General features: G+C 42.0%; 47 pseudogenes; all 47 read left to right on the top strand.

Moving 5' to 3' along the window:
• The first annotated feature begins 45 nt into the window (after positions 1-45).
• LOC142691847 (5S ribosomal RNA) lies at positions 46-164 on the top strand (annotated as a pseudogene).
• Positions 165-231: 67 nt separating this feature from the next.
• On the top strand, positions 232-350 carry LOC142735785 (5S ribosomal RNA; annotated as a pseudogene).
• Positions 351-417: 67 nt separating this feature from the next.
• LOC142667441 (5S ribosomal RNA) lies at positions 418-536 on the top strand (annotated as a pseudogene).
• A 67-nt stretch (positions 537-603) lies between these two features.
• On the top strand, positions 604-722 carry LOC142694009 (5S ribosomal RNA; annotated as a pseudogene).
• A 67-nt stretch (positions 723-789) lies between these two features.
• LOC142691781 (5S ribosomal RNA) lies at positions 790-908 on the top strand (annotated as a pseudogene).
• A 67-nt stretch (positions 909-975) lies between these two features.
• LOC142691836 (5S ribosomal RNA) lies at positions 976-1,094 on the top strand (annotated as a pseudogene).
• A 67-nt stretch (positions 1,095-1,161) lies between these two features.
• Positions 1,162-1,280, top strand: LOC142735784 (5S ribosomal RNA; annotated as a pseudogene).
• Positions 1,281-1,347: 67 nt separating this feature from the next.
• LOC142699082 (5S ribosomal RNA) lies at positions 1,348-1,466 on the top strand (annotated as a pseudogene).
• Positions 1,467-1,533: 67 nt separating this feature from the next.
• Positions 1,534-1,652, top strand: LOC142737680 (5S ribosomal RNA; annotated as a pseudogene).
• Positions 1,653-1,719: 67 nt separating this feature from the next.
• Positions 1,720-1,838, top strand: LOC142704359 (5S ribosomal RNA; annotated as a pseudogene).
• Positions 1,839-1,905: 67 nt separating this feature from the next.
• Positions 1,906-2,024, top strand: LOC142736529 (5S ribosomal RNA; annotated as a pseudogene).
• Positions 2,025-2,091: 67 nt separating this feature from the next.
• On the top strand, positions 2,092-2,210 carry LOC142736391 (5S ribosomal RNA; annotated as a pseudogene).
• Positions 2,211-2,277: 67 nt separating this feature from the next.
• On the top strand, positions 2,278-2,396 carry LOC142726152 (5S ribosomal RNA; annotated as a pseudogene).
• Positions 2,397-2,463: 67 nt separating this feature from the next.
• Positions 2,464-2,582, top strand: LOC142700335 (5S ribosomal RNA; annotated as a pseudogene).
• Positions 2,583-2,649: 67 nt separating this feature from the next.
• On the top strand, positions 2,650-2,768 carry LOC142735782 (5S ribosomal RNA; annotated as a pseudogene).
• Positions 2,769-2,835: 67 nt separating this feature from the next.
• Positions 2,836-2,954, top strand: LOC142667430 (5S ribosomal RNA; annotated as a pseudogene).
• A 67-nt stretch (positions 2,955-3,021) lies between these two features.
• LOC142693998 (5S ribosomal RNA) lies at positions 3,022-3,140 on the top strand (annotated as a pseudogene).
• Positions 3,141-3,207: 67 nt separating this feature from the next.
• LOC142691770 (5S ribosomal RNA) lies at positions 3,208-3,326 on the top strand (annotated as a pseudogene).
• A 253-nt stretch (positions 3,327-3,579) lies between these two features.
• Positions 3,580-3,698, top strand: LOC142736528 (5S ribosomal RNA; annotated as a pseudogene).
• Positions 3,699-3,765: 67 nt separating this feature from the next.
• Positions 3,766-3,884, top strand: LOC142736390 (5S ribosomal RNA; annotated as a pseudogene).
• Positions 3,885-3,951: 67 nt separating this feature from the next.
• On the top strand, positions 3,952-4,070 carry LOC142726141 (5S ribosomal RNA; annotated as a pseudogene).
• Positions 4,071-4,137: 67 nt separating this feature from the next.
• LOC142700324 (5S ribosomal RNA) lies at positions 4,138-4,256 on the top strand (annotated as a pseudogene).
• Positions 4,257-4,323: 67 nt separating this feature from the next.
• On the top strand, positions 4,324-4,442 carry LOC142735781 (5S ribosomal RNA; annotated as a pseudogene).
• A 67-nt stretch (positions 4,443-4,509) lies between these two features.
• Positions 4,510-4,628, top strand: LOC142667419 (5S ribosomal RNA; annotated as a pseudogene).
• A 67-nt stretch (positions 4,629-4,695) lies between these two features.
• Positions 4,696-4,814, top strand: LOC142693987 (5S ribosomal RNA; annotated as a pseudogene).
• Positions 4,815-4,881: 67 nt separating this feature from the next.
• LOC142691759 (5S ribosomal RNA) lies at positions 4,882-5,000 on the top strand (annotated as a pseudogene).
• A 67-nt stretch (positions 5,001-5,067) lies between these two features.
• LOC142691825 (5S ribosomal RNA) lies at positions 5,068-5,186 on the top strand (annotated as a pseudogene).
• Positions 5,187-5,253: 67 nt separating this feature from the next.
• Positions 5,254-5,372, top strand: LOC142668910 (5S ribosomal RNA; annotated as a pseudogene).
• A 67-nt stretch (positions 5,373-5,439) lies between these two features.
• On the top strand, positions 5,440-5,558 carry LOC142699074 (5S ribosomal RNA; annotated as a pseudogene).
• Positions 5,559-5,625: 67 nt separating this feature from the next.
• On the top strand, positions 5,626-5,744 carry LOC142737677 (5S ribosomal RNA; annotated as a pseudogene).
• A 67-nt stretch (positions 5,745-5,811) lies between these two features.
• Positions 5,812-5,930, top strand: LOC142704352 (5S ribosomal RNA; annotated as a pseudogene).
• A 67-nt stretch (positions 5,931-5,997) lies between these two features.
• LOC142736527 (5S ribosomal RNA) lies at positions 5,998-6,116 on the top strand (annotated as a pseudogene).
• A 67-nt stretch (positions 6,117-6,183) lies between these two features.
• LOC142736389 (5S ribosomal RNA) lies at positions 6,184-6,302 on the top strand (annotated as a pseudogene).
• Positions 6,303-6,555: 253 nt separating this feature from the next.
• On the top strand, positions 6,556-6,674 carry LOC142735741 (5S ribosomal RNA; annotated as a pseudogene).
• Positions 6,675-6,741: 67 nt separating this feature from the next.
• On the top strand, positions 6,742-6,860 carry LOC142738339 (5S ribosomal RNA; annotated as a pseudogene).
• A 67-nt stretch (positions 6,861-6,927) lies between these two features.
• Positions 6,928-7,046, top strand: LOC142700813 (5S ribosomal RNA; annotated as a pseudogene).
• Positions 7,047-7,299: 253 nt separating this feature from the next.
• LOC142737000 (5S ribosomal RNA) lies at positions 7,300-7,418 on the top strand (annotated as a pseudogene).
• A 67-nt stretch (positions 7,419-7,485) lies between these two features.
• On the top strand, positions 7,486-7,604 carry LOC142738338 (5S ribosomal RNA; annotated as a pseudogene).
• Positions 7,605-7,671: 67 nt separating this feature from the next.
• On the top strand, positions 7,672-7,790 carry LOC142684677 (5S ribosomal RNA; annotated as a pseudogene).
• A 67-nt stretch (positions 7,791-7,857) lies between these two features.
• Positions 7,858-7,976, top strand: LOC142736337 (5S ribosomal RNA; annotated as a pseudogene).
• Positions 7,977-8,043: 67 nt separating this feature from the next.
• LOC142735802 (5S ribosomal RNA) lies at positions 8,044-8,162 on the top strand (annotated as a pseudogene).
• Positions 8,163-8,229: 67 nt separating this feature from the next.
• On the top strand, positions 8,230-8,348 carry LOC142726130 (5S ribosomal RNA; annotated as a pseudogene).
• A 436-nt stretch (positions 8,349-8,784) lies between these two features.
• Positions 8,785-8,903, top strand: LOC142736191 (5S ribosomal RNA; annotated as a pseudogene).
• A 67-nt stretch (positions 8,904-8,970) lies between these two features.
• LOC142736999 (5S ribosomal RNA) lies at positions 8,971-9,089 on the top strand (annotated as a pseudogene).
• Positions 9,090-9,156: 67 nt separating this feature from the next.
• Positions 9,157-9,275, top strand: LOC142738337 (5S ribosomal RNA; annotated as a pseudogene).
• Positions 9,276-9,342: 67 nt separating this feature from the next.
• On the top strand, positions 9,343-9,461 carry LOC142684666 (5S ribosomal RNA; annotated as a pseudogene).
• Positions 9,462-9,528: 67 nt separating this feature from the next.
• LOC142738140 (5S ribosomal RNA) lies at positions 9,529-9,647 on the top strand (annotated as a pseudogene).
• Positions 9,648-9,708: the final 61 nt, after the last annotated feature.

Here is a 9,708-nt window from a genome sequence, read left to right as displayed (position 1 = left end):
TGTTTCACAATCGATTAAAAAGGACTATGGATTAAAGCATTTAATGTCAATGGCAATTCTAAGCTGAATGTGCCTGCTCTCGTCAGATCGCAGAAGTTACACAGCTTAACGCCTCGCTAGTACCAGTGTGGGAGACTGTCTGGGAATCCGTGGTGCGGTTGACTTTTTATTATGTCGTTTAGATTTTGTTTCACAATCGATTAAAAAGGACTATGGATTAAAGCATTTTATGTCAATGGCCATTCTAAGCTGAATGTGCCTGCTCTCATCAGATCGCAGAAGTTACACAGCTTAAGGCCTCGCTAGTACCAGTGTGGGAGACTGTCTGGGAATCCGTGGTGCGGTTGAGTTTTTATTATGTCGTTTAGATTTTGTTTCACAATAGATTAAAAAGGACTATGGATTAAAGCATTTAATGTCAATGGCCATTCTACGCTGAATGTCCCTGCTCTCGTCAGATCGCAGAAGTTACACAGCTTAAGGCCTCGCTAGTACCAGTGTGGGAGACTGTCTGGGAATCCGTGGTGCGGTTGACTTTTTATTATGTCGTTTAGATTTTGTTTCACAATCGATTAAAAAGGACTATGGATTAAAGCATTTAATGTCAATGGCCATTCTAAGCTGAATGTCCCTGCTCTCGTCGGATCGCAGAAGTTACACAGCTTAAGGCCTCGCTAGTACCAGTGTGGGAGACTGTCTGGGAATCCGTGGTGCGGTTGTATTTTTATTATGTCGTTTAGATTTTGTTTCACAATCGATTAAAAAGGACTATGGATTAAAGCATTTAATGTCAATGGCTATTATAAGCTGAATGTCCCTGCTCTCGTCAGATCGCAGAAGTTACACAGCTTAAGGCCTCGCTAGTACCAGTGTGGGAGACTGTCTGGGAATCCGTGGTGCGGTTGACTTTTTATTATGTCGTTTAGATTTTGTTTCACAATCGATTAAAAAGGACTATGGATTAAAGCATTTAATGTCAATGGCAATTCTAAGCTGAATGTGCCTGCTCTCGTCAGATCGCAGAAGTTACACAGCTTAACGCCTCGCTAGTACCAGTGTGGGAGACTGTCTGGGAATCCGTGGTGCGGTTGACTTTTTATTATGTCGTTTAGATTTTGTTTCACAATCGATTAAAAAGGACTATGGATTAAAGCATTTTATGTCAATGGCCATTCTAAGCTGAATGTGCCTGCTCTCATCAGATCGCAGAAGTTACACAGCTTAAGGCCTCGCTAGTACCAGTGTGGGAGACTGTCTGGGAATCCGTGGTGCGGTTGAGTTTTTATTATGTCGTTTAGATTTTGTTTCACAATAGATTAAAAAGGACTATGGATTAAAGCATTTAATGTCAATGGCCATTCTACGCTGAATGTCCCTGCTCTCGTCAGATCGCAGAAGTTACACAGCTTAAGGCCTCGCTAGTACCAGTGTGGGAGACTGTCTGGGAATCCGTGGTGCGGTTGAATTTGTATTATGTTGTTTAGATTTTGTTTCACAATAGATTAAATAGGACTATGGATTAAGGCTTTTAATGTCAATGGCCATTCTAAGCTGAATGTGCCTGCTCTCGTCAGATCGCAGAAGTTACACAGCTTAAGGCCTCGCTAGTGCCAGTGTGGGAGACTGTCTGGGAATCCGTGGTGCGGTTGACTTTTTATTATGTCGTTTAGATTTTGTTTCACAATCGATTAAAAAGGACTATGGATTAAAGCATTTAATGTCAATGGCCATTCTAAGCTGAATGTGCCTGCTCTCGTTAGATCGCAGAAGTTACACAGCTTAACGCCTCGCTAGTACCAGTGTGGGAAACTGTCTGGGAATCCGGGGTGCGGTTGACTTTTTATTATGTCGTTTAGATTTTGTTTCACAATAGATTAAATAGGACTATGGATTAAAGCATTTAACGTCAATGGCCATTCTAAGCTGAATGTGCCTGCTCTCGTCAGATCGCAGAAGTTACACAGCTTAAGGCCTCGCTAGTACCAGTGTGGGAGACTGTCTGGGAATCCGTGGTGCGGTTGAATTTTTATTATGTCGTTTCGATTTTGTTTCACAATCGATTAAAAAGGACTATGGATTAAAGCATTTAATGTCAATGGCCATTCTAAGCTGAATGTCCTTGCTCTCGTCAGATCGCAGAAGTTACACAGCTTAAGGCCTCGCTAGTACCAGTGTGGGAGACTGTCTGGGAATCCGTGGTGCGGTTGACTTTTTATTATGTCGTTTAGATTTTGTTTCACAATCGATTAAAAAGGACTATGGATTAAAGCATTTAATGTCAATGGCCATTCTAAGCTGAATGTCCCTGCTCTCGTCAGATCGCAGAAGTTACACAGCTTAAGGCCTCGCTAGTACCAGTGTGGGAGACTGTCTGGGAATCCGTGGTGCGGTTGACTTTTTATTATGTCGTTTAGATTTTGTTTCACAATCGATTAAAAAGGACTATGGATTAAAGCATTTAATGTCAATGGCAATTCTAAGCTGAATGTGCCTGCTCTCGTCAGATCGCAGAAGTTACACAGCTTAACGCCTCGCTAGTACCAGTGTGGGAGACTGTCTGGGAATCCGTGGTGCGGTTGGCTTTTTATTATGTCGTTTAGATTTTGTTTCACAATCGATTAAAAAGGACTATGGATTAAAGCATTTTATGTCAATGGCCATTCTAAGCTGAATGTGCCTGCTCTCATCAGATCGCAGAAGTTACACAGCTTAAGGCCTCGCTAGTACCAGTGTGGGAGACTGTCTGGGAATCCGTGGTGCGGTTGAGTTTTTATTATGTCGTTTAGATTTTGTTTCACAATAGATTAAAAAGGACTATGGATTAAAGCATTTAATGTCAATGGCCATTCTACGCTGAATGTCCCTGCTCTCGTCAGATCGCAGAAGTTACACAGCTTAAGGCCTCGCTAGTACCAGTGTGGGAGACTGTCTGGGAATCCGTGGTGCGGTTGACTTTTTATTATGTCGTTTAGATTTTGTTTCACAATCGATTAAAAAGGACTATGGATTAAAGCATTTAATGTCAATGGCCATTCTAAGCTGAATGTCCCTGCTCTCGTCGGATCGCAGAAGTTACACAGCTTAAGGCCTCGCTAGTACCAGTGTGGGAGACTGTCTGGGAATCCGTGGTGCGGTTGTATTTTTATTATGTCGTTTAGATTTTGTTTCACAATCGATTAAAAAGGACTATGGATTAAAGCATTTAATGTCAATGGCTATTATAAGCTGAATGTCCCTGCTCTCGTCAGATCGCAGAAGTTACACAGCTTAAGGCCTCGCTAGTACCAGTGTGGGAGACTGTCTGGGAATCCGTGGTGCGGTTGACTTTTTATTATGTCGTTTAGATTTTGTTTCACAATCGATTAAAAAGGACTATGGATTAAAGCATTTAATGTCAATGGCAATTCTAAGCTGAATGTGCCTGCTCTCGTTAGATCGCAGAAGTTACACAGCTTAACGCCTCGCTAGTACCAGTGTGGGAAACTGTCTGGGAATCCGGGGTGCGGTTGACTTTTTATTATGTCGTTTAGATTTTGTTTCACAATAGATTAAATAGGACTATGGATTAAAGCATTTAACGTCAATGGCCATTCTAAGCTGAATGTGCCTGCTCTCGTCAGATCGCAGAAGTTACACAGCTTAAGGCCTCGCTAGTACCAGTGTGGGAGACTGTCTGGGAATCCGTGGTGCGGTTGAATTTTTATTATGTCGTTTCGATTTTGTTTCACAATCGATTAAAAAGGACTATGGATTAAAGCATTTAATGTCAATGGCCATTCTAAGCTGAATGTCCTTGCTCTCGTCAGATCGCAGAAGTTACACAGCTTAAGGCCTCGCTAGTACCAGTGTGGGAGACTGTCTGGGAATCCGTGGTGCGGTTGACTTTTTATTATGTCGTTTAGATTTTGTTTCACAATCGATTAAAAAGGACTATGGATTAAAGCATTTAATGTCAATGGCCATTCTAAGCTGAATGTCCCTGCTCTCGTCAGATCGCAGAAGTTACACAGCTTAAGGCCTCGCTAGTACCAGTGTGGGAGACTGTCTGGGAATCCGTGGTGCGGTTGACTTTTTATTATGTCGTTTAGATTTTGTTTCACAATCGATTAAAAAGGACTATGGATTAAAGCATTTAATGTCAATGGCAATTCTAAGCTGAATGTGCCTGCTCTCGTCAGATCGCAGAAGTTACACAGCTTAACGCCTCGCTAGTACCAGTGTGGGAGACTGTCTGGGAATCCGTGGTGCGGTTGGCTTTTTATTATGTCGTTTAGATTTTGTTTCACAATCGATTAAAAAGGACTATGGATTAAAGCATTTTATGTCAATGGCCATTCTAAGCTGAATGTGCCTGCTCTCATCAGATCGCAGAAGTTACACAGCTTAAGGCCTCGCTAGTACCAGTGTGGGAGACTGTCTGGGAATCCGTGGTGCGGTTGAGTTTTTATTATGTCGTTTAGATTTTGTTTCACAATAGATTAAAAAGGACTATGGATTAAAGCATTTAATGTCAATGGCCATTCTACGCTGAATGTCCCTGCTCTCGTCAGATCGCAGAAGTTACACAGCTTAAGGCCTCGCTAGTACCAGTGTGGGAGACTGTCTGGGAATCCGTGGTGCGGTTGACTTTTTATTATGTCGTTTAGATTTTGTTTCACAATCGATTAAAAAGGACTATGGATTAAAGCATTTAATGTCAATGGCCATTCTAAGCTGAATGTCCCTGCTCTCGTCGGATCGCAGAAGTTACACAGCTTAAGGCCTCGCTAGTACCAGTGTGGGAGACTGTCTGGGAATCCGTGGTGCGGTTGTATTTTTATTATGTCGTTTAGATTTTGTTTCACAATCGATTAAAAAGGACTATGGATTAAAGCATTTAATGTCAATGGCTATTATAAGCTGAATGTCCCTGCTCTCGTCAGATCGCAGAAGTTACACAGCTTAAGGCCTCGCTAGTACCAGTGTGGGAGACTGTCTGGGAATCCGTGGTGCGGTTGACTTTTTATTATGTCGTTTAGATTTTGTTTCACAATCGATTAAAAAGGACTATGGATTAAAGCATTTAATGTCAATGGCAATTCTAAGCTGAATGTGCCTGCTCTCGTCAGATCGCAGAAGTTACACAGCTTAACGCCTCGCTAGTACCAGTGTGGGAGACTGTCTGGGAATCCGTGGTGCGGTTGACTTTTTATTATGTCGTTTAGATTTTGTTTCACAATCGATTAAAAAGGACTATGGATTAAAGCATTTTATGTCAATGGCCATTCTAAGCTGAATGTGCCTGCTCTCATCAGATCGCAGAAGTTACACAGCTTAAGGCCTCGCTAGTACCAGTGTGGGAGACTGTCTGTGAATCCGTGGTGCGGTTGAGTTTTTATTATGTCGTTTAGATTTTGTTTCACAATAGATTAAAAAGGACTATGGATTAAAGCATTTAATGTCAATGGCCATTCTACGCTGAATGTCCCTGCTCTCGTCAGATCGCAGAAGTTACACAGCTTAAGGCCTCGCTAGTACCAGTGTGGGAGACTGTCTGGGAATCCGTGGTGCGGTTGAATTTGTATTATGTTGTTTAGATTTTGTTTCACAATAGATTAAATAGGACTATGGATTAAGGCTTTTAATGTCAATGGCCATTCTAAGCTGAATGTGCCTGCTCTCGTCAGATCGCAGAAGTTACACAGCTTAAGGCCTCGCTAGTGCCAGTGTGGGAGACTGTCTGGGAATCCGTGGTGCGGTTGACTTTTTATTATGTCGTTTAGATTTTGTTTCACAATCGATTAAAAAGGACTATGGATTAAAGCATTTAATGTCAATGGCCATTCTAAGCTGAATGTGCCTGCTCTCGTTAGATCGCAGAAGTTACACAGCTTAACGCCTCGCTAGTACCAGTGTGGGAAACTGTCTGGGAATCCGGGGTGCGGTTGACTTTTTATTATGTCGTTTAGATTTTGTTTCACAATAGATTAAATAGGACTATGGATTAAAGCATTTAACGTCAATGGCCATTCTAAGCTGAATGTGCCTGCTCTCGTCAGATCGCAGAAGTTACACAGCTTAAGGCCTCGCTAGTACCAGTGTGGGAGACTGTCTGGGAATCCGTGGTGCGGTTGAATTTTTATTATGTCGTTTCGATTTTGTTTCACAATCGATTAAAAAGGACTATGGATTAAAGCATTTAATGTCAATGGCCATTCTAAGCTGAATGTCCTTGCTCTCGTCAGATCGCAGAAGTTACACAGCTTAAGGCCTCGCTAGTACCAGTGTGGGAGACTGTCTGGGAATCCGTGGTGCGGTTGACTTTTTATTATGTCGTTTAGATTTTGTTTCACAATCGATTAAAAAGGACTATGGATTAAAGCATTTAATGTCAATGGCCATTCTAAGCTGAATGTGCCTGCTCTTGTCAGATCGCAGAAGTTACACAGCTTAATCCCTCGCTAGTACCAGTGTGGGAGACTGTCTGGGAATCCGTGGTGCGGTTGACTTTTTATTATGTCGTTTAGATTTTGTTTCACAATCGATTAAAAAGGACTGTGGATTAAAGCATTTAAGGTCAATGGCCATTCTAAGCTGAATGTGCCTGCCCTCGTCAGAACGCAGAAGTTACACAGCTTAAGGCCTCGCTAGTACCAGTGTGGGAGACTGTCTGGGAATCCGTGGTGCGGTTGACTTTTTATTATGTCGTTTAGATTTTGTTTCACAATAGATTAAATAGGACTATGGATTAAAGCATTTAACGTCAATGGCCATTCTAAGCTGAATGTGCCTGCTCTCGTCAGAACGCAGAAGTTACACAGCTTAAGGCCTCGCTAGTACCATTGTGGGAGACTGTCTGGGAATCCGTGGTGTGGTTGAATTTTTATTATGTCGTTTAGATTTTGTTTCACAATCGATTAAAAAGGACTATGGATTAAAGCATTTAATGTCAATGGCCATTCTAATCTGAATTTTCCAGCTCTCGTCAGATCGCAGAAGTTACACAGCTTAAGGCCTCGCTAGTACCAGTGTGGGAGACTGTCTGGGAATCCGTGGTGCGGTTGACTTTTTATTATGTCGTTTAGATTTTGTTTCACAATCGATTAAAAAGGACTATGGATTAAAGCATTTAATGTCAATGGCCATTCTAAGCTGAATGTGCCTGCTCTTGTCAGATCGCAGAAGTTACACAGCTTAATCCCTCGCTAGTACCAGTGTGGGAGACTGTCTGGGAATCCGTGGTGCGGTTGACTTTTTATTATGTCGTTTAGATTTTGTTTCACAATCGATTAAAAAGGACTGTGGATTAAAGCATTTAAGGTCAATGGCCATTCTAAGCTGAATGTGCCTGCCCTCGTCAGATCGCAGAAGTTACACAGCTTAAGGCCTCGCTAGTACCAGTGTGGGAGACTGTCTGGGAATCCGTGGTGCGGTTGACTTTTTATTATGTCGTTTAGATTTTGTTTCACAATAGATTAAATAGGACTATGGATTAAAGCATTTAACGTCAATGGCCATTCTAAGCTGAATGTGCCTGCTCTCGTCAGAACGCAGAAGTTACACAGCTTAAGGCCTCGCTAGTACCATTGTGGGAGACTGTCTGGGAATCCGTGGTGTGGTTGAATTTTTATTATGTCGTTTAGATTTTGTTTCACAATCGATTAAAAAGGACTATGGATTAAAGCATTTAATGTCAATGGCCATTCTAAGCTGAATTTCCCAGCTCTCGTCAGATCGCAGAAGTTACACAGCTTAAGGCCTCGCTAGTACCAGTGTGGGAGACTGTCTGGGAATCCGTGGTGCGGTTGACTTTTTATTATGTCGTTTAGATTTTGTTTCACAATCGATTAAAAAGGACTATGGATTAAAGCATTTAATGTCAATGGCCATTCTAAGCTGCATGTGCCTGCTCTCGTCAGATCGCAGAAGTTACTCAGCTTAAGGCCTCGCTAGTACCAGTGTGGGAGACTGTCTGGGAAACCGTGGTGCGGTTGACTTTTTATTATGTCGTTTAGATTTTGTTTCACAATAGATTAAATAGGACTATAGATTAAAGCAATGAACGTCAATGGCCATTCTAAGCTGAATGTGCCTGCTCTCATCAGAACGCAGAAATTACACAGCTTAAGGCCTTGCTAGTACCAGTGTGGGAGACTGTCTGGGAATCCGTGGTGCGGTTGAATTTCTATTATGTCGTTTAGATTTTGTTTCACAATCGATTAAAAAGGACTATGGATTATAGCATTTAATGTCAATGGCCATTCTAAGCTGAATGTCCCTGCTCTCGTCAGATCGCAGAAGTTACACAGCTTAAGGCCTCGCTAGTACCAGTGTGGGAGACTGTCTGGGAATCCGTGGTGCGGTTGACTTTTTATTATGTTGTTTAGATTTTGTTTCACAATAGATTAAATAGGACTATGGATTAAGGCTTTTAATGTCAATGGCCATTCTAAGCTGAATGTGCCTGCTATCGTCAGATCGCAGAAGTTACACAGCTTATGGCCTTGCTAGTACCAGTGTGGGAGACTGTCTGGGAATCCGTGGTGCGGTTGACTTTTTATTATGTTTAGATTTTGATTCACAATCGATTAAAAAGGACTATGGATTAAAGCATTTAATGTCAATGGCCATTCTAAGCTGAATGTGCCTGCTCTCGTTAGATCGCTGAAGTTACACAGCTTAACGCCTCGCTAGTACCAGTGTGGGAGACTGTCTGGGAATCCGTGGTGCGGTTGAATTTTTATTATGTCGTTTAGATTTTGTTTCACAATCGATTAAAAAGGACTATGGATTAAATCATTTAATGTCAATGGCCATTCTAAGCTGAATGTCCCTGCTCTCGTCAGATCGCAGAAGTTACACAGCTTAAGGCCTTGCTAGTACCAGTGTGGGAGACTGTCTGGGAATCCGTGGTGCGGTTGACTTTTTATTATGTCGTTTAGATTTTGTTTCACAATCGATTAAAAAGGACTGTGGATTAAAGCATTTAAGGTCAATGGCCATTCTAAGCTGAATGTGCCTGCCCTCGTCAGATCGCAGAAGTTACACAGCTTAAGGCCTCGCTAGTACCAGTGTGGGAGACTGTCTGGGAATCCGTGGTGCGGTTGACTTTTTATTATGTCGTTTAGATTTTGTTTCACAATAGATTAAATAGGACTATGGATTAAAGCATTTAACGTCAATGGCCATTCTAAGCTGAATGTGCCTGCTCTCGTCAGAACGCAGAAGTTACACAGCTTAAGGCCTCGCTAGTACCATTGTGGGAGACTGTCTGGGAATCCGTGGTGTGGTTGAATTTTTATTATGTCGTTTAGATTTTGTTTCACAATCGATTAAAAAGGACTATGGATTAAAGCATTTAATGTCAATGGCCATTCTAAGCTGAATTTCCCAGCTCTCGTCAGATCGCAGAAGTTACACAGCTTAAGGCCTCGCTAGTACCAGTGTGGGAGACTGTCTGGGAATCCGTGGTGCGGTTGACTTTTTATTATGTCGTTTAGATTTTGTTTCACAATCGATTAAAAAGGACTATGGATTAAAGCATTTAATGTCAATGGCCATTCTAAGCTGCATGTGCCTGCTCTCGTCAGATCGCAGAAGTTACTCAGCTTAAGGCCTCGCTAGTACCAGTGTGGGAGACTGTCTGGGAAACCGTGGTGCGGTAGACTTTTTATTATGTCGTTTAGATTTTGTTTCACAATAGATTAAATAGGACTATAGATTAAAGCA

Source organism: Rhinoderma darwinii, chromosome 1, assembly GCF_050947455.1.
Source record: "Rhinoderma darwinii isolate aRhiDar2 chromosome 1, aRhiDar2.hap1, whole genome shotgun sequence".
NCBI classification, from domain to species: domain Eukaryota; kingdom Metazoa; phylum Chordata; class Amphibia; order Anura; family Rhinodermatidae; genus Rhinoderma; species Rhinoderma darwinii.
The sequence above is the reverse complement of the archived record's forward strand: the minus strand, read 5'-3'. Positions and strand labels throughout refer to the sequence as shown.